We start from the raw sequence: 20723 nt of genomic DNA on the forward strand, positions 1-20723 counted from the left end.
ATCCTGTCTGAGCACATTCTGTCAAACCAGGCAGTTCTGTGGAAAGCAACAGCGTCCAATCACTAGAACACTGGGGGAAATGGATTTCTACAGAGTGATACCTGTAGAGGGCTCTGTACTGTACTGTAGATCGGAGAAGGAACTTAAGTATTTACTGTATAATTATGTGGTGTGGCCTTGACACCTCCAGGCCCATCCTCCAACCCCCTCTGTGGTCACTCTACGGTGGCGGGGAGCGCCGTGGAGATGATTAGCAACTGTTACCCAGCATGCCTCTAGGCTACGCAGAAGGCGGTCCTTGTACGGTTGGAGCTCGACCAGGCTCATCACCTGCCCCCAGCAAGTCCACTCTACCACACTAACACTGATGAGTGAGGCACCTTCCCTGGTCGACACTTTAAGGCCGACTCTATTGTGATGCGCCAATGGAGTCTATGGCTGAATTCATGTTGTGGACCTCTGACTTTCCACAGCTAATGCTATAAGGCCGTTGTAAGTTGTCTGTTTTGGCAGGCTTTGTGTGTAACACCACAAGCATATTACCCTAGTTCTGTTACTTGACAGAGAGGTAGGTATATAGGACACATACAGTTGAAGTCAGAAGTTTGCATACACTTAGGTTGGAACCATTAAAACTCGTTTTTCAACCACTCCACAAATTTCTTGTTAACAAACTATAGTTTTGGCAAGTCAGTTAGGACATCTACTTTGTGCATGACAAAAGTAATTTTTCCAACAATTGTTTACAGAGATTATTTCACTTATAATTCACTGTATCAAAATTCCAGTGGGTCAGAAGTTAACATACACTAAGTTGACTGTACTTTTAAACAGCTTGGAAAATTCCAGAAAATTATGTAATGGCTTTCGAAGCTTCTGATAGGCTAATTGACATCATTTGAGTCAGTTGGCGGTGTACCTGTGGATGTATTTCAAGGCCTACCTTCAAACTCAGTGCCTCTTTGCTTGACATCATGGGAAAATCAAAAGAAATCAGCCAAGACCTCAGAAAAAGATTGTAGACCTCCACAAGTCTGGTTCATCCTTGGGAGCAATTTCCAAACACCTGAAGGTACCACGTTAATCTGTACAAACAATAGTATGCAAGTATAAACACCATGGGACCACGTAGCCATCATACCGCTCAGGAAGGAGACGCGTTCTGTCTCCTAGAGATGAACGTCCGTTGGTGCGAAAAGCGTAATCAATCCCAGAACAACAGCAAAGGACCTTGTGAAGATGCTGGAGGAAAAGCCAGACTATGGTTTGCAACTGCACATGGGGACAATGATCGTACTTTTTGGAGAAATGTCCTCTGGTCTGATGATACAAAAATATAAATATTTGGCCATAATGACCATCGTTGTGTTTGGAGGAAAAAGGGGGAGGCTTGCAAGCCAAAGAACACCATCCCGACTGAGAAGCACGGGGGTGGCAGCATCATGTTGCGGGGGTGCTTTGCTGCAGGAGGGACTGGTGCACTTCACAAAATAGATAGCATCACGAGGGAGGACAATTATGTGGATATATTGAAGACACATCTCAAGACATCAGTCAGGAAGTTAAAGCTTGGTCGCAAATGGGTCTTCCAAATGGACAATAACCCCAAGCATACTTCCCAAAGTTGTGGCAAAATGGCTTAAGGACAACAAAGTGGCCATCACAAGGCACTGACCTCAACCCTGTAGAAAATTTGTGGGCAGAACTGAAAAAGCGTGTGCGAGCAAGGGGGCCTACAAACCTGACTCAGTTACACCAGCTCTGTCAGGAGGAATGGGCCAAAATTCACCCAACTTATTGTGGGAAGCTTGTGGAAGGCTACCACGAAACGTTTGACCCAAGTAAAACAATTTAAAGGCAATGCTACCAATACTAATTGAGTGTATGTAAACTTCTGACCCACTGGGAATGTGATGAAAAAAATAAAATCTGAAATAAATCATTCTCTCTACTATTATTCTGACATTTCATATTCTTAAAATAAAATGGTGATCCTAACTGACCTAAGACAGGGAATTTTAACTTGGATTAAATGTCAGGAATTGTGAAAAACTGAGTTTTAATGTATTTGGCTAAGGTGTATGTAAACTTCCGACTTCAACTGTGTGTAGCCAGCTTGGACAAAGATAAGAACAATCTGACCCACTCATACTTACATTTGCATAAAAAATTGTGTCATTTAGCAGACGCTCTTATCCTGAGCGACTTACAGTTAGTGCAGTCATCTAATACTTTCTGCTGAAGCTCTGAACATGCCATACGTTGAAGAACGAAGGTGGAACAACACTTTCTCCAGCATACTGACTTCCATCTGGTTTCTCTCATTTCAAGCCTACACTCGCTCATAAAGACTGAGCACGTTGTCACTCCTCCATACTTTTCCTTAACAATTTCAGGAGAGGGAGACTGCCTGTCTGTCTGCCTTGCACTGGCTGTTTGTAAGGGCTGTCAGCCACAAGCAATGTTCGGTGCTCATAATGCTCTTCCGTTCCCCTCTTGTACTCTGTCTGGTTGTAGAAATGTCCGGATGGAAATAAGGGTGCTCTTTAAGGAGATGCAGCGACGATGGAGGAACAGGTGACAAATGAAAGCCAGCGAGAAGGCTTTTGTTATTGTTTCGAGTCTTGTCTCTCCGAATAGTATTTTTTTCATAATTTCTTGGACAACTCTCTCAGTTCTCCCAGACTGATTCTTATTCCCACCAACCTCCCTCCGCATGCCCACAAAGCTTGAATCATAAGTCTTGGGTGGAGACATGCCACCCCGTGTTAACAGGCTATTTCTGTGGATTAGCTATCCCGTTTGCAATGCGCTCCTTCTGCTGGCTGATGGCGGCTCGTGGTGAGAGTCATTACAGTATAAACCCAGGCGATCACTTTAAATCGTAAACTTCCTGAACTCTGGCAGACATTTTTCTACACTTAAAAAAATAAACTGTTTTGATTGTCCTGCGGATTCATGTGCAAATCAAAATGTATTTTTCTCCCATTTCCATGTCAAAGCACATGGAAACTACTTGAAAAGCTGCCATCAATGGTGAATTCACAATATCTGGATATTGAAGAACTTGTATTCCTTTGTCCTTTACAATATTGCGATCAGCACTTTACAATGTGGTCAGTTGTACTGAATAGTACTATAGGTCCACTTGAGTGACCTTGATCTGCAGCGACACCACATACCGAAGCTTTTTATGTGTACACACAAACACAAACACAGCTCCAACGCTGTTCAGCCTGGTCTCCTTTAAAGTGCAAGAAGGTAGCTAGCGATCACAACGTCCCTTATCCCTGTGACAGTGAGTGTGGCTGTGCTCTGTCCTCTATAGACACTGCCCTCTGAGCAAACAAGATTACTGTGATGAAGACGAGCTGCCGTGTTTAATCCCTGTCTCAAGGTACTTTGGGGGTGACTCACTCTCTCTGACAACAAAAAAACTTTGGAGAGAGAGCGTTTAGTGGGGATGCAGCCCTCACATACCCGCTGCAATGGCAACAACGCCCTGATCAAAGGATCCCCTGTAAGTGCAGTCATTTTCCCAAATACAAAGGCCTTTGGCTTTTCGAATTGGTCTGTGAAAATGGTTGATTGTAAGTGTTCTAATAACATGAGGGTAGGCTTTGTGAGAGGTTAGTCATTTTCCATTGAGGACACTGAAATACACCTCCACATCTGAATTAACAAAGCAAACAAAGATAAAAAAACTGTTTGAATTACCCTGGCTGGTGAAAGTTACTCTTCTCTGCCTCCCCTCCAGCTTCCTTCAGTAGGTTCATACAGTAACTGGCTGTCACAGAGAGCTCCATCTCTAACCTGCCTGTGGACCATAGTAAGCAGAGAGAAAGGGGAGGGGAGGTGGGGATGGATGGGGTCCACCAGCTGGCAGTGGAGGGGAAATTGTTCCTGGGCAGCAGGACTCTGGCTGTTATTTCCTTATTCATCCTCCAGTGGTCCAAGCCAGGGCTCGATGGGAACACAGTCATTTAACAATACAGCCCTCCTGTTTCCCATGGTCTGGCAGTCACCTGCACATACACCGTGGGATGGCTCGGTCCGGCGCACATTTTGTCATTGCAGGTCTCTAGGTCCAGCTTAATCAGCCCTGTCCAGAGACAGGGCCTGTTAGGCCACCGATGACCATGATGGAGGTTGACAGGTGTCGTGTCTGATATGCGAGTGCCATAGGAGTGGAGAGAGAGAGAGAGAGAGAGAGAGAGAGAGAGAGAGAGAGAGAGAGAGAGAGAGGAGAGAGAGAGAGAGAGAGAGAGAGAGAGAGAGGGAAAGAGAGGGAAAGAGAGGGAAAGAGAGGGAAAGAGAGAGAGAGAAAGAGCAGTACGCCTGGCTGACAGAGGGCCATTTGAGCGTGGGCTCCTCCATCTTTTCCAAGGATGGCTGATTCCTATTTCTTCCTCTCCCCACACTACTGTGGCCAATGCTCTCTGGGTTATCCAAGGTAAAGTGATTGATATTCTCTCACAGGCCAGAGGCTTTCTTACAGTACCCAGGCTGCCCCTGGGGCAGGAGAGCATGGTGGCGCTCTAGGAGAGATGGATATCACTGAGAGAGAGGGGAAGACAAAAGCAGGCAGAAAGAAGGTGGGGGAGAAAATTCCCTCAGCTGTGATTGCTTTGCAGAAAACTTCCTCGGCCTGCACAGACATTTGTTGTGAAACACAACTTTGAAATGCCCGGGCTTGAAGTCTGAGACAGAGATGACCAACTCTCTCTCTCTCATAATCATGTCCCTTTTATGTAAACTATGTAAATGATGTGCTATTATGAGTAAGGCTCCTTTAACAATTATTTTCCCCCAAGTTATCTTTACTGGTCATTATCCATGGGTGGAGAGAAAACGGCTCGGCTCGGTAGTCCAATTTCACAGTAAATTCTGTACACTAGTGACACTAGTGAAAGAAATCTGAGCAGGCATTAACCGTAATGGAATTCAACAATAACACCTAATGCATAATGTGTCAAACGCTTTCCACATTAAATTTGTTGGAGATCACATTGGACTACCGGTGGAAAATCATTGAGGCCTCTCAGAACAAATTCATGGACCGTCGTATCTGGGCAAAGAGTCCACGTGTGTTCGGGGGGTAAAGTTAACTTGTATTGGTCTGCATTGATCTTTCCGGAGGAGAATGGGTTGTTTTATAGTTCAAGACAGACACTCTCTGACCCAATCGGGTTTTGGAAGGATGGGTCTTTGATTAGGCTGATTTCTCTGGTGACGTGTTCATTCGAAGGCAGGAACATAGACACGCAGGTGTGGTCAGGAATACAATGTTTTGACTTCTCAAGGTTCTGTGCTCTCTAGAGTAACGTATGTTCACCATGGAGCTGTAATCTCTAAAGCTTTTTACAACAAACCTTCCGCATGTGACTAACTAACCACAGTACGCACAGGGTATGTGTGTGTGTGCGTGCGTGTGTCTCTTTGTGTGTTTGTCTGTGTGTGTGTGTGTGTGTGTGTGTGTGTGCATGTGTGTGTGTGCGTGTGTGTGCGTGTGTGTGTGTGTGTGTGTGTGTGTGTGTGTGTGTGTGTGCACCTGGGTTCGCATGTGTGTATGTTTGCCTGCTCTCTCAGCCAAACTAAACCGATGGGAAATCATCTAGAAGGACGCAATTGACTCTTTCCTGAGTGTTGGCTGTGGGGAGCAGAGCAGCAGGTCCATAATGAACAGCTGAGACGGACAGTGAGGAGAGTCTGCTGCTGCTGCGTGCCGGCCCTCCCCCACTCATTAAACCTCCTGGGAGTGTGCACTGTGAACTGCATGTGAGTGGTCCACAGGGCAGTGGCAGAACAGCTGCCTGTGTGCATCACGGGAACAAACCTGAACCTGTGTGTACATACTGTGTGTAGGCTGTGTGTGTGTATTTGCATATGTGTGAAGGACAGGCAATTCAAATGGGGACAGCAGGGGTCTCCATGGCAGCAGTTGGGGAGGAGCCAATGGCACCTGGGGAATGCAGAGTGTGTATGGTAGTTTAGTATCTGGCCCCTGATTAGAGAAGAGAGACCGTTGTGATGGTTAAATCATACATCAGGATGACAGATGTACCGCATAAAGATCTGTCATTCATGGATGATTTGCATATCTGGATGACTACCTGAGTGAACCTTTTCCCTGTAATAGAAGAGATATCTTCTCACGAGTCTTGTTTTTTACGCTATTTGACCTACGTTCGTTTTGAGATGAACACCATTCAATACAGTACCAACACAAGCCTGAGTTATTGATGACATCTACAGCTTGAACCATAACCAATTATGCAAGCTCTTACATGTCGGAGTAACAGGGTGACGCAACCTGGCTTCATCAACACTGTATTAATAGCAGATGCAGCATGCTGAGATGGTGGCCACATGAGAATACACACGGAGCCAGTCTTTTGTTACAGCTCCATCTTCTCTGTCTGTTGATTATCTAGAGCCATTTACTTCCATTTCAGTCTACAGGTCTCCATTTTGACTATAATAGCAGCTGTGATTATGTTACATGGCAAGAGCATTGGGATAGTTATCAAAGCGCACTTTCCTGGCACTGTCTTTCATCAGAGGCCAATTCACAATGTACCAAGGGCACAAAATGGATGCCGGCGCATTACTGTGACTTTACAAAGACCCTCAGATCTCTCTCTCTCTCGCTCTCTCTCTCTCTCTCTCTCTCTCTCTCTCTCTCTCTCTCTCTCTCTCTCTCTCTCTCTCATCCACAGTGCCTTTTACCCCTGGCTGATCAAAGCTGGCCTTGTCCCTGTATAAGCCTCTGCTTTGGGGGCCTGAGGGGGTCAATGACTTTACCCTGGCCTCTTTGTGCACCAGGCCTAGACTTTCATATGCTCCCTCAGTCCTCCTGTTATTACCCAGAGTGGGTCCCCCAACAGATGCCTGCGCTCTCTTTTCATCTTTAAATGCAGATTAAAAGCAGGGGGGGTGGAGGAGCCTACTGTCAGGATCAGTATGAAAACGACCACTATGTTCTGTGGAGTTAAAGGAGAGACAGAGGGTACTCACGGCCAAATAGTACATGGTTAGTCAGCTGGGGTAAACAAAATGGAGATTGAGATCAGGGTTCGGAGTGGGCCCATCTGAGAGAGAAACGGGGACACAGTGGTGTCAAGCTGTCACCCACTTCCAGCACCACTCCGGCAGGACACAAGGGGGTTTTTGTGGTTATCTTTGCTGTTACTCTGTGAGAAGCCCTTTACAGGTTGTTAAGAGCCTGACTAAGCTTACAAGCCCCTGTGACAGAATACTTGGTGGCCCACCCTCGCCTTTGTAAACAGTGCTGAATCTTTGGTTTTGTATAACTCATAAAACTCACTCTAAACTTTGTTACTGTCATTTGACACAATACATTGTGTATATTTATCCAAGATGGCTGCGAAACCATGTATAATGAAACCTCACTCTAAATGGTTTCAACCCATTCCAATTCCGCAGGCTGCCCACTGTCATCAGCCTTGTTCATTGTGTCAGACTGTCAGCCATTACAGTTGGGCTGACTCGGATCTCCTCTCCTCTACATTCTGTGGTGCTCTGTGTGTGTTGTGTTCCTCTGCCCCGTATCTCTGAGGAGAGAGGCAGATACACAGGGGGGAGGATGATGAGGTAACGCCAGCCGTATGGTAATCATACCCCAGCCCTCAGCAAAACTGACGACACTAAGAGGAGCTGACATTTCAATGTGCTACATCTCACTCTTCAGTGAGCAGAGGGTGACATGGGGGTTAAGCTAGCTCCCAACACATTTTTAGAACACATTCTAAAAATGGCTTATATGCCTATGTCTGTGTTGTTGTGCAAGATTTATCCAAAAAAAACAACCCCAAAAGCTGATAGAGCTCAACGATGCATGCTCATCTTTCAAAATGCTCAAATCTACTGGAGACAGAATGATTTTCCATCCTTGGGAGAACTACTCTGTCTTCCTTTAGTCTCCTTGTCTTTAAAGTCTAGGCCGCTGTACTTATTCCCGGAGGTGTGAAGACGTGACGTGCTTATCAGAAATAACAGCACATTCTGGGGAAGCTCTGTGGTTTCTTAGCAACTCTACTGCAAACCTATTCTCTATGCAATGCTAATAGACATTCAACACTCACCTAATACAGAGTGAACGGGCGAATGACATCAACGAGGAGCAGAGAGTGATAAACTAGGTAGAAAATAAAAAATAAAACCAATACAGGATGTAACAGAGTATACTTAAGCAATAAGGCCTGGGGGGGTGTGGTATATGGCCAATATACCACGGCTAAGGGCTGTATCCAGAGTGCCTGGATACAGCCCTTAGCCGTGGTATATTGGCCACATACCACAAACCCCCAAGGTGCCTAATTGCTATTGTAAACTGATTCCCAACGTAATTAGAACAGTAAAAAGTACTTGTTTTTCATACCCGTGGTATATGGCTTTCAGCCAATCAGCATTCAGGGCTCCAACCACCCAGTTTATAACAGACTTTCCCTCGCCCTCTGAGATTATGGATAATACTAATTACAAGCAATCGGAGGCTCAAATCTGCCACCTCTTCTTATGTTTGCCATCAGAGAGCACAAGTCCGACATAAAGAGGAAGGCCATAGTGAAGTACTAAGACAGAAAGGGTTGCCAATGACCTCTATTTTGCACTACAGTAAGTCACCTGTTTACCTGTAGTTGCAGTAGCATGTGGCATCCAGTTACCAAAATAGCATGCAGGTTAAACTCCTACAGTACGCAGTCAGTAAGATCCCAATGGACAAAGGGTGTATCCTTGTTGGGTCATTCTGAGAAGGCATGGAGTGGGGAGATTGAGTGGGGCAATTCCAAGAAAGAAGGACAGCTCCAAGGAGTGAGGTGACAGACGCCTCGATCAACTGACTCATTATTAGTGGTTCAACCGAACATGCAAAGGCATGTTTAAATGAATAACCAAGACAAGCTCTTACAAGCCCACGATGGTTTCCTTCACATCTGGCACCCACTGGGTTGGTAACTGTGCCATGTCCGACATGACCACCACTATTGTGACTCATTGGAAAGGAAAGGGGACAGCACCGTTGTGTCTTTGTGTGGAGGGGAGGCCGAGTGCCCTGATACAATGGCTGGCTACAAAACACCTCGCTGTGTGCACAGGCCTCAAAAGGACATTCCCCGGAGAAATCACTTCTGTTTTTCATAACTTTTGACTCAGAGATCAGTGCAAAATTAACACTGTTTCTTCAGAGCTGAGACATTTTTCAGTTCCCGAATCCTTTCATTAACAGAAAAAGATGAAATCTTTTCAGTTTATCCTCTCTTTCCCCTTAGCAGGTGTGCTAGGCTGGTTTCGGTTCCTCTCCTGCTCCACACACCTCTGCAGCAGGGAGGGGCGGAGATCCGCCCAGAAGTCGGGGGGACGGCTGATGAAGCGACGCCGGCAGACGGCTCGCCAGTGTTTAAACACAACAAACAGACACCCAGAATTATGCTCCCATGTTCAATTTACAGCCCACTGTGAGCCAGCACAGAATTAAATAAGCATCTGGGTGTTTTGGCTTCGGGCTGCTCTGCTGTCCGTGGGCTGAGAAATCTCTCTCCCTCTTCCTCTATGAAGCAGGAGCTAGAGCAGAGCAATGATGCAGTCCCCAGTCTGTAGAGTCTGCAGGGACCTAGTCATTCAACTCACAATCAGCAGACCTACTCCTCCTATTCTTCTGTGAACAAGACTTCATTGGAGTTGGGACATTGTGTGATGGTGTGGTGCTGGTTTTTCATTGGCCTTTGCCATTCATATATGGATGGTAGTTATCGGAAGTTATACAACGGGCTGGTTGGTTAGAACCGCATTCCAGACGGTGTCTATTCCACAAGTTACCACCGGCTAAATCTATGAGATTAAAATGCCTATTTACTCTGTTCCATCTGACTGCACAATCCACTGTCTCATCAGCCCAGCCAGGCAATTTATAAACTTGATCTCCACTATAAAAAGCATCTAGACATTAGCTCACATTTCTTTTAGACTAACATTTTGTTTTCACCACAGCACATAGGCATTGGCTTAATCGGCTTAATCTACCAACCAATCATCTCCCACAACACCTTCCCCATAATCCTCCCCTGTATGCATGGTGGGCAGCTCTGTTTACAGAGCCACGCCTCTCAGTTGTGTGATTTGCTCAAATTTAATGATGGCAAATACTTTACTCTATAAAATTGCAGGTTTATTGTGTGCATTGAGTTGTATATGAAATTGGCAACACATCATCACACCGTTGAAAACCCATAGCTGTGTCAGAGGTTAAAAGCATTGTTTCACCGTCACCTACAGAAAGTTAGAATTAGCCATGTCGATCCATCCAAGAGTTGGACCCTGAGCTCTTTGCTGATTGCAAAGTCTGAAGTGGAAAGGACATTATCGCTGTGATTGAGTCTGTTTAAATATTTCCCAGACAGATTGTTTGCTAAACACACAATACAGCGTAATTAACCAAGCCATCAGCGCGTGTCATTATGAGTCTAAAGTAGTTGCGCTGTGGTGGCTTAAATCAGGCTGTCCATTAGGGTTTCCCGTTTAAAGCCCCCTGCGGGCCGAGATTGAGGAAGTAAAATGTTTGCTTACTTGAACTTTGGACGAGACTTTGAAAGTACAGAGAAGTAAAAGCACACTCTCCTGAATCGTGACGAGAATGAAAGAAAGGAGGGAGGGAATGAGGAAAGGAGGCAATTCCAAGATAGCAACCAGTATTTTGCCAGAATAAATCAATCTTGGACTCCAAACGGTGACATTTAGGCTCAATGGGCTGTTTTGACTGAGGACCTCTCTTCAGCTTGTTATCATCGCTATTGATTTCCTGGAGAGGAGGGAGAGAATGAATGGAGGAGGCCATTATTCCACACAGGAAGAGAGGGATAAGAAAGAGAAGAGAAGAAAGTCCCAGACAGACATTATGCATCTGACAGTGTTGTGGAGCTGCATAGTCTGTTTGTTCCCCCGGTAGTGAATGTGGACCCACTTGTAGTCAGTGGACCTAATCCTGGGGAGAAAACACCACAACACTCCCTGAAAAGTGTGGAAAGAGGGACTAAGGCTGCATATCCCCCTGCCACACACACACACACACACACACACACACACACACACACACACACACACACACACACACACACACACACACACACACACACACACACACACACACACACACACACAAAGATTTCCCCATCCCAACAAATAGAGCTATTTCAACCTCCCTCCTAATGTGATCTATAACATTTTCAACAAACCAAATGTTACTTAGCATTAGTAGATCTACGGAGCTGCTTTGGGCACAACGAGGCATCCGGATGAATCACCGCTGGCTGGTGTCAGAACAGTTTAAGAAACCTGCCCCAGATATTTTACAAAGTTCTCACTTTGATCCCACTAATACTATCCTCACTCTGATCCCACTGATAGGATCCTCAGTGATGTTTTTTTCTCATCATAACGCTGCCACCGTGCATGAAAAGATTTGCCTAATGCGAGGGACTGCTCTCTCTCTCCCGAGCTCTCATTCGCTCTCTCTGCCTCTCCCTCTCTATGTCTCTTTTTCTGGCTCTTTCGCTCTCCTGCTGTTTTTGCATAGGAGATTGAAGGGTTGGAGGCATCATGTGAAGGTGGTAGCTCTTTACCTACACTGAGTAATGGAGGTCAACGCAGAGGGCAGAATCTATCAATACGAGTTGACATGAGAGAGTAAAGCTATAAGCAAGACATGTGAGAGAAGACATGCTGTGACATTGGTATCTGCAGGTGAACCATAACACAATTCCATTATCTGACATCCAGGGCAGAACGTTTGGAGATCCCCACTGACCGTAAAACATTCAGCAGAAGACCTTGCGGTTGAGCACGAAGATGCCCTGATTTTAATGGCCACACCATTGAAGTGAGTCTCTCCCGCTGAGGAAAGAGAAGCCTGCAGATCAAAAAAATGCCCCTGGCTTAAAAAAGGCCAGACCAGACACATGAAGCCTGCCCAGAAACATGAAAAGGAATCCATCTTGGAGATGTGTTGGGTTCTCCTGTTAGAAGTTCAGGTTCAGACACTGAGGAAACTTTGGATGGTTCAGGGAGTTTCTCAAAATAACACAGCCTCTGAATCTGACATGGTTCCATTGGTCTTTGGGTACATAAATACCTACAATGCAGTGGTCACCTGACCTCGGTTGGTAAAGGATATACTGTACTCCTCTGTAACAAGGCTAATGAGTCAAAAACATGTCCTGGACAGCTTAGGTGATATTCTCAAGGAACACACTTTTCTCACGGGACATTCGCAGGCTTCATCTCTGCATTTGTCATATCTCCTCCAGCCGCATGGTGACCGCAATGTGTCCGAGACGCGTTGGCTCACAGAGGACATGGCGAACGCCATGGGAAGTGGAGCATTCTGGAAAATGCCAACCCCACAGCTATTTTGAACACAGTGATGTTGCTTTTTCCCCATCAGCGTTGTCCTGAGCCTCACCGGAGGGTGGTTTCACTGCTCCCTGGATAAGGATCAAGAGGCTGTGCTGACAGAAACATGCCCATCGGCCCACTGGTTACTGAGCACGGTGTGCTAGCCAGAAGGAGAGGCCACACAGCCAACAGCATCACAGCTCAACCCCCAGTGTAGTGCACACATATCTGTAAAACCCAGTACATTCAACATGCTGCTGCAAACGAACGTGGATAGAAATACAAACTAAATGGATGAATACTTAGGATGATGCAAGAAAGAAGGCGACGAGAAAAGCTAAATGGGCTGATCCTTCATTGCTACTATGAAATAAAAGGCTTACGCCATTAGACCGCGTGTGGTTCCACAATCCTCGGTGCACCCCGACCAGGCCAGTGGAGATGCAGGCTTTAGTAGTGATAAGATGTGATTGGTCAGTTCTCATGAAGCAGCGTAGCAGCGCTCTGGGTCTAACTCCCTGACAGAGTAGGCTAAGGTCCACCAGGGATAATACCATACATGCCTTTCTCACTCGTCAGTCACTGACCTCAGTGTGTCCACCTCGTTGCGTGACCTTGCATCATTTAGACACTGCTTAATGCTGACAAGTGTCGTCGTTCACCATGCTTTGCATTTGCATTTCGTTCAGTCATCCATTTTGCTGAGGCAACGTAATGTTCCTTGGGATGAAGGTTGAGGAGAGAAGTTGACTTGGAAACCTACACCAAGATAAAGAACGACTGAAGAATTTGAATTGCCAAAGTTAAACTGATCATGAATTGAACTGCTAATGTTCTACTCTTTGATAAAAAGGCCCTGTCCTCAGTGAAACAGTATCCACTCAAGACCTCATTCCAAAGCGAGCCCTCCATTTCCCTGTCCTTTCCTCAAAGGGACAACATTAGGTATTAAATTACGGCTCCACAATGGCAACGTGGATACATCCACACTCTGTTATTAAAGAACAATCACAGAGTTTTGCATGGTGAAACCGAGGACAAAGAAGGAGATGTGAATTGCGTTTGGTGTCTCCCCGGCCCTATCTGAGAAGCGGGACCCGGCAACTGATTAAACGAATTAGGGAGGAAATGAAATATTATAATGCCCCAGATTAAAAGAGGAACATGGAGCATAGCCTGTCCCGTTAGACAAGGGAACGCAGGTGAATACTAACCTTGTCTGAGGAGAAAGAGGAGCTCATTTTGGTTGCTGTAATACCCTGGCCAAATAGGGAGAGAGAACTATGTCTAAAAGGGGTCTGGTCTGAAAGCCCACTCTGAGAGACCTTAATGCACTCTGGAGGGGGAGTAGTCAGTCTGGTTATAGACAGCTAGGGCGATGGATACACCCTGTAAAACATCCCCATAAAACCTCCTTACACCTCATCCTCACAGCTCCTCATGTCAATTACTACACTCTGTGAACCAATGTTTTTCTGTCAACTTTATAATTAAGCAATAAGGCCCTGGGGAGTGTGGTATATGGCCAATACATCATGGCTAAGGGCTGTTCTAACGCACGATACAACGCGGAATACCTGGATACAGTTCTTAGCCGTGATATATTTGCCATATACCACAAACCGCTGAGGTGCCTTACTGCTATTATAAACTGGTTACCAATGTAATAAGAGCAGTAAAAATATATATTTTGTCATACCTGTGGTATACGGTCTGATATACCACGGCTGTCAGCCAGCATTCAGGGCTCGAACCACCCAGTTTATAACTGTCTCTAATCCCTGTGCTATATTCACACCAAAACAGTACTATGATGCTCAAGAGTGAATTCAACGTTGTAGCTATCAATCTGTGTGACCGTGAATGTTTTCTGTTGCATGTCTATCTGCTCTGCATTAAATGAAGGGGCTCCATCTTGCAGCACTTATCTCCATCCCACTCACTTCTCTCTCCCTGGGAGATATGACTGACTGAGCACTGAGTGAATGAGATGGTTGTCTGTCTCTCCAAGCAGCTGGGAACTGAGAGCAAGATGACATCCACCAGCAGATTGATGAGTCTCAGTGAGCCGGTAAACTGTAAAGTTATTACCAAGTATCAGAGGAAAACATTAAATCATAACAAGTGTTCCCTGGTTCAACTCGTCACCTGGCTCAAACTCAATACTTCATGGCTTTGTTGCAAATCTGTGATTGTGACAATGTCTTATACTGATACCATTAAGCATAATCTATGTGGGCGCAAGCTCTCTAAACTCTGCAATCCCAGTCTCCCACACGAATCAATGGAGAACACAAGTAGAGGCAGGTGATGGGAACCCTCATAGGGCTTCCCCCAGATAGAGGGTGAGATTGTCAGAATCAGGCCAGGATCAGTATTGTGGAACAGGGCCAGGCGACTACCCCAAAGCCCAAAGCCTATGGAAGGTGTTATGAGACACCGACACACTGACAGGATCGACCTTGGTGGTGAGAGAGCCTATAAACCTGCTACTGTCCTCCCATCAGATCTGGCCCATCTCCCACAACAACATGTCAGGTGTGAATATGCACTTAATGCCAGGAAACACTGGCCGGATTATGTCCTGGATCTAAATGGATTAAGGGGTGTGATTGTTGCCAGTACACCCCTGTCCCTGCCTCAAAGGTGGGGAGGCTATGTGGAGAAGAGGAGGGACTCACTTGGCAAAGAGTAAACACAAGGACGGTAGCAAGGAGACTTGTCTTACTATAATGACAGACCACCATGACAAGGTGGGATTATGTCCCGATCATAAAACATGGGGGGTGGTTAATATGCCAGCTAATAGGATGAGGCTGGGAGATCTGGCGATGGGGATCAGGGTGGTGGGGGTGGGGGGGGGGGGGACAGCAGCAAAGAGCCTTGAAGACGCATTGGGACACACGCAGTTCATCAATCACAGGTGACAGTCGAGACAGATGCAGGGAGCTCCATTCACCACAGGAGAGAACTGGGTACTCCATCATGTCAAATGAGGCAGCGTTAATTACTCTTCTCTGTACTGTAGCTGCCTGTCCTTCCAAACCAGCCACCAGCCACCAGCCACCAGCAAAAACGAGCAAACATACTCTACTGTAAAGACGAAGGGCCGTATGTGTCAAGCGACTCAGAATAAGAGTGCTTATCTCGGATCAGCTTCCCCTGTTCATGTAATCATATTAATTGTGATCTAAAAGGAAAAACTGATCCTAAATCAGGACTTGTGGAGAGAAAAAGTAATCATGTTTCACTGCCATCTATTGGTAATATGACACACACTACAGATCCCTTACAGAACATTATCCTCTGGAGTGTGGCTCTATTCTATTGCCTCTCTAGTTCTTCTTGATCACAGATGACTCCACTCCATTGGATTAACACTGACTTGGGGCCATGTTGTAGCCTCGGTGGTGAATATTAGATTCTCCAGCCTAGAGATCTCATTAGAGCAGGCAGCAGTACAATGTCTGCATCCCAAATGAGACCAGAGGACATCAGGCATTCTGGATTCTGGTTCCCTGGTCAATTCACTAACTTGACACAGTAAGTTGAGTGACAGTATGTGCGTCAGCTGCTTTTTAAATATTTCAATAAGATGTCCCATGGAGTAACTCACTGTGTGTGTACTGCTCAGGTGCTATAGGCTAAATGCATGTAGATACAGTAAGAGCATATAAGCCACATTTTAGCATAAATCCCCCATTGACATCAACCTGTGATTCACGCAAAAGGTCGAGCATGTGGTATTCCTAAATCGGGGAATTGCAGTGGGGTCGGCAGAATTTGAATATAATAATAATAACAATAATTATGATTATTAAGAGTACAGATTATTGCATGCGACAATATATAAAGGCTTTTGAGAAAGATCATTTGAAAAATACTAGTTTATTGAGTAGGCCTATATGTGCATTCATCTGTTCTCTTAAGTTTGATAAGAGAGATGAAAATCGAATGAATTTAAGGTTATTTGTTGATCTTAAAATCGAAATTGACAGATTTGAAAGTTGTTTCATTAGATTTGGGATGGGATGGTGTTGCCATAAATATATACCACTGCAAGCACAACACAATTTGTGAAATGTTATATGTTGAATCAAGGAAAAATGTAATCAGACACTTACAACGTCTTCAGTCGGTGTAGATTCCTTGTTGTTCTTCCTATGGCTGGTTCACTGCAGAAGAGACAGACAGTGGTATTAGATCTGGCATGCGTGTCCAAACACATCCAATATAAAGACAGAACTGCCTAGGGCCATCCAATAGAAAGAGATGAGGGTCACCAGAGAGCAGCAGCCACAGAGAGGAGAGAGAGAATCATACTGTACAAGAGTGAAAGTAGGCCAAGGCAACATAAAACAAACATATGGTTCAGTGAACTCCAACATGACTATGAGTGTGTTTTCTCACAAAGGAAGAAGCCTCCCTCTTGTCTGAATAGGAGCTTCTGCTTCAAGTCTAATACTGTATAGCGGGAAGTAGGTGAGCATGGTAAAACAGCAATGTGAACAGAAACTAGTCCAGAGAAGGATCGTATTGACAGCAGACGAACCTAGACTCCCAGTAGCCCTCATAACTGTTACCTTAATCTGAACATTTGATTCATTGTGTTTTGAATAACAGTTTTGCTATAGCCCAAATGCACGAGTTTTACATTGAGGCAATATGATACCCGTTAATTAACATACTGGGGTACCACGTCAGATCTGAAAAGGGAAGATTACATTATTATTATCTGAATGACCAAATAAGGACCTGTGTATAGAAGTGCACACAAATTAAAAGTGAGAAAGAAGTAGGTTTGTACTCCAGAGAGGTTTGGTAATAGAAATGGATTCTGGTAATTAAGAAAAGCTAGATAGTTGGAGGTTGCTGAAGCCAACCCACAAACCTACTGAGAGAAGCATTTTGACCCGTAGAGCACGGATCATCAACTAGATTCAGCTGCGGGACGATTTGTTCTTGGATGGTCAAGGGGCCAGAACATAATAATTTGTAAATTGACCGCAAGAAGCCCCAAAAAAACATCATGTTACTAGAACATAATAATTATAAACATTTCTTACATTTGAATAGATCCCATATTTGTGTTATGCGTGGGAATACTTTGGAATAGATTTCCAAAATTCTAATCCCTTGGAGCTGATTTGCTGGTCAAATAAAATCGCCAGTTGGGGAAGGCAGCTGTAGAGGATATATGGCATAGGCTATTCATGCCTCTATTTGCAACCATAAACTATGATCATGGAAACGCACTGCATGTAAAAGAAACCATCATCACTATTTAAACCTTTGTGTTAAGGCTTCTAAACACATTCGAATGCAAATGTCTTATTCGAATGCAAACTACAATATTTAAAAAGCGAACCAAGAAAACAGGCGCGAATTCATTGTTCTTACCACGGAACAGTGAAGGCCATAATTTTTTACCTAAATAATTGTCAGATTGTTGCCAATAAACGAACCACTAATTCGCTCAAATTGACTTTCTATTTGATTAAATTACCCTGTACAGCACCAACCAACCAACTTCCAATAAGAGATTGGCTCATTGCCAAGTCAATCAAAGATGCTTCCTTTACAGAAAACGCTTATTCTGTCTCGAAAACGAAGGATATCTAATGTTAAGTACGTATAGTATTGTATAGTATTTTTATGTAGATGCAATAATCGCTCTACCCATGAACAAAAGAACACCCATAGATCAAGCGGCAACACACAGCAACGTGGCAGACAAATAAGCACGTGTCCTTCAAAACGAATGGGCAAAATATATATTTCATTTTCTCACAATGTTGCTAGATTTAGTTTCAACTAACACATCAAAAGGATGAGCTACTCACCTACTAAATCCACGGATGTAACTGATAATCGCATCCAGCCATAAGATCCATAGACCAGTGTAGTGACTATGCCCACGTCTGGCAACAGACCGCCGAATAGTATTCAACCAATGATCATGTGCTTCTGTTTCTCCCTCTCTATGTGAATCGCGTAATTGCAGTAGTCATATGGTAGCCTATATGGTATGACTCATATTACTGTATCTTAATGAACAAAAGTCCGTTGTTTGTATGTTTATAGAGGTAGCCCAGTAAAGGAAGCCTGTTCTGATTTGTTTACACCATTTTCCGACAACTAGGCAGTATGGTACCTATGTGAATTCAGCACCATGGACAGCGACATGGTGTTTCAAGACGTGAACAGCTAATTTGACATGGAAATGCACTCCCATGTCACTAACTGGACTTAAATGTGGAGAAGAAATGAGATTAACACGTGTATATGTTGGGTATGTTGTGAAAAATAGAACGGATTTCCCGTTGTTTTACTGGCCTGTCAATCTGACAGACAGTGGAGTTGAAAAGATGGTGACTTGTAAGGATGCTGTCAAAAATGACGCTTAGAACGGATCTTTTTAACATTGTCAGACTACATTTCCTCTCCCTACTCCTTCATCTAACTATTGCATTATGCAAAAGGTACATTCATCATCATGCCCTAGATTCATCATGTGGCAGTTGCAAAAACAAGTTGCCAGTTTAGAAAAGTTTACACATTTCCATTTTAGTCATGTATTGCTTTTTTAAGAGTCTGTAAAATGTACATGTTTAGGAGCTCTGAATAGTATCAAGTGGCTTTTAAAGTCATTGTAGATGCACACGAATAGGCATACACTGAGACAAGATAACTACCTTATAAAGGCTTTATAGAGCATTCATAAAGTCTTCATATGCTTTACACATGCTTCTCAAATCACATATAAGCAACGTCATACATCATAATGGGTTATGTAATAGACAGCACTGATTTAAACAAAAATCTTCCCAGCATGATGTGTCACAGATCACTTGATCAAACAAGCTTGGCTCTGTTGAAGATCCAATTTGTGCCTTGACTTGGCTGAGTCAACAATTCTGTTGAAAATAGAGTTATAACTGTGCCACTGTGATTCTGCATGTACTCTCAAAATGCACCTTGCCCACGGCCTTCAACCAGAAGCTGTACAGTGTATCACAACTATTAGCCAATAAATCCAGTTTAGCTTCTGTCAGACATGTAACTTATTTTACTGGGGTTGGTTTTAAATTGGATGTGGATTGATGAAAGGCAAACGATGATCAGTGAATTGAAGAAAAGGTTGTTCAACCATAGAGATCCACTTCATGCCAAAATGTATGACATCACTAATGACCTCATACTTTTTTCCATCTGTCACGACTTCTCCCGAAGTCGATGCCCCTCCTTGTTTGGGCGGTGCTCGGCGGTCGACGTCACCGGTCTTCTAGCCATCATTGATCCATTTTTCATTTTCCATTGGTTTAGTCTTGTCTTCCTACACACCTGGTTCCAATCCCATTCATTACATGTTGTGTATTTAACCCTCTGTTTCCCCTCATGTCCTTGTCAGAGATTGTTTGTTGTTATGCTGGTGATTATTGATTGGTGCGCGACGGGTTCTTGTACCCACATTTATTTTATTATATACTTTGGTTTTGGAGGTTTTTGTTTTACGTTATTAAACTATTCCATTTATACCAAGTTTGATTTTCCTGTGCCTGACTTCCCTGCCACCTACACACACGACATGACACCGTCTTTGTACCTTTTTCAAACTTGGCAACAGCACTAATGGCACCCTGGTGTGATTGAATTGCCAAAGGCTGTACGTGATAGCAAACAACCTTTGTGATTAATTCGGGTTTTGTTTTTGGAAAGCATTGACGACAACGTACTTCCACTTAAGAGGCCCTTCTCCTCTCCATCCTGTTCCTGTGGAGGTGACATTTTCCTTTCACAGCCTAGTGATGATGCGCTCACATGACTCAAACTCCAGTGAGCGATAACTAAGAGCTGTGAATACACTCCTGATTCAGTAAGTGTTGGATAAAGCCAAAGATAGCTTAAGTGGCAGCATTGTAGTTTTTTAGTGAAGGCATATTACTGGGTTTTACTTCACAATGTTGACGTAGAGGTGACCCTATTCGTTTAGAAGTACTGACAGATTCGGAGCCATAAAAATGGACAGATGGGAGGCTTTTTAAAATAACCTTTCTACCTCTTTGTCGTTTGGTTGTTTTTCACAAAATCCATTTTTCCTCCCATGGTTGCAGCCAGAACATTATTCCATTTCACTCGGTTTAGCACTCAGTGCCTCAAAATGGAACACTTTTATTTTGCAAAGTTGACTACAGCTACATATTCTTATAACAATACCACCCTCTTAGACACTAACATAAAATACATTAAATTATTTTCTAAACCTCACGCAGTCCTTAACATGTAAGTCACATCCATTTCCCATTTCAGGG

General features: G+C 44.2%; 1 protein-coding gene across 4 annotated transcripts in view; it reads right to left on the reverse strand.

Annotated features, from left to right (window-relative positions):
• Positions 1-20723, reverse strand: part of syt1a (synaptotagmin Ia) — a 211074-nt gene that overhangs the window by 122958 nt on the left and 67393 nt on the right. For 3 of the 4 annotated variants that reach the window (XM_029741910.1, XM_029741913.1, XM_029741915.1), the window contains exon 2: positions 16536-16586. The gene's annotated coding sequence lies outside the window, so the exon portion shown is untranslated. Of the gene's footprint in view, positions 1-16535; positions 16587-18254; positions 18331-20723 lie in introns of those variants that run through there. The other variant, XM_029741911.1, reaches the window with a different exon arrangement.

Source organism: Salmo trutta, chromosome 40 (genome assembly GCF_901001165.1).
Source record: "Salmo trutta chromosome 40, fSalTru1.1, whole genome shotgun sequence".
Lineage (NCBI taxonomy): Eukaryota > Metazoa > Chordata > Actinopteri > Salmoniformes > Salmonidae > Salmo > Salmo trutta.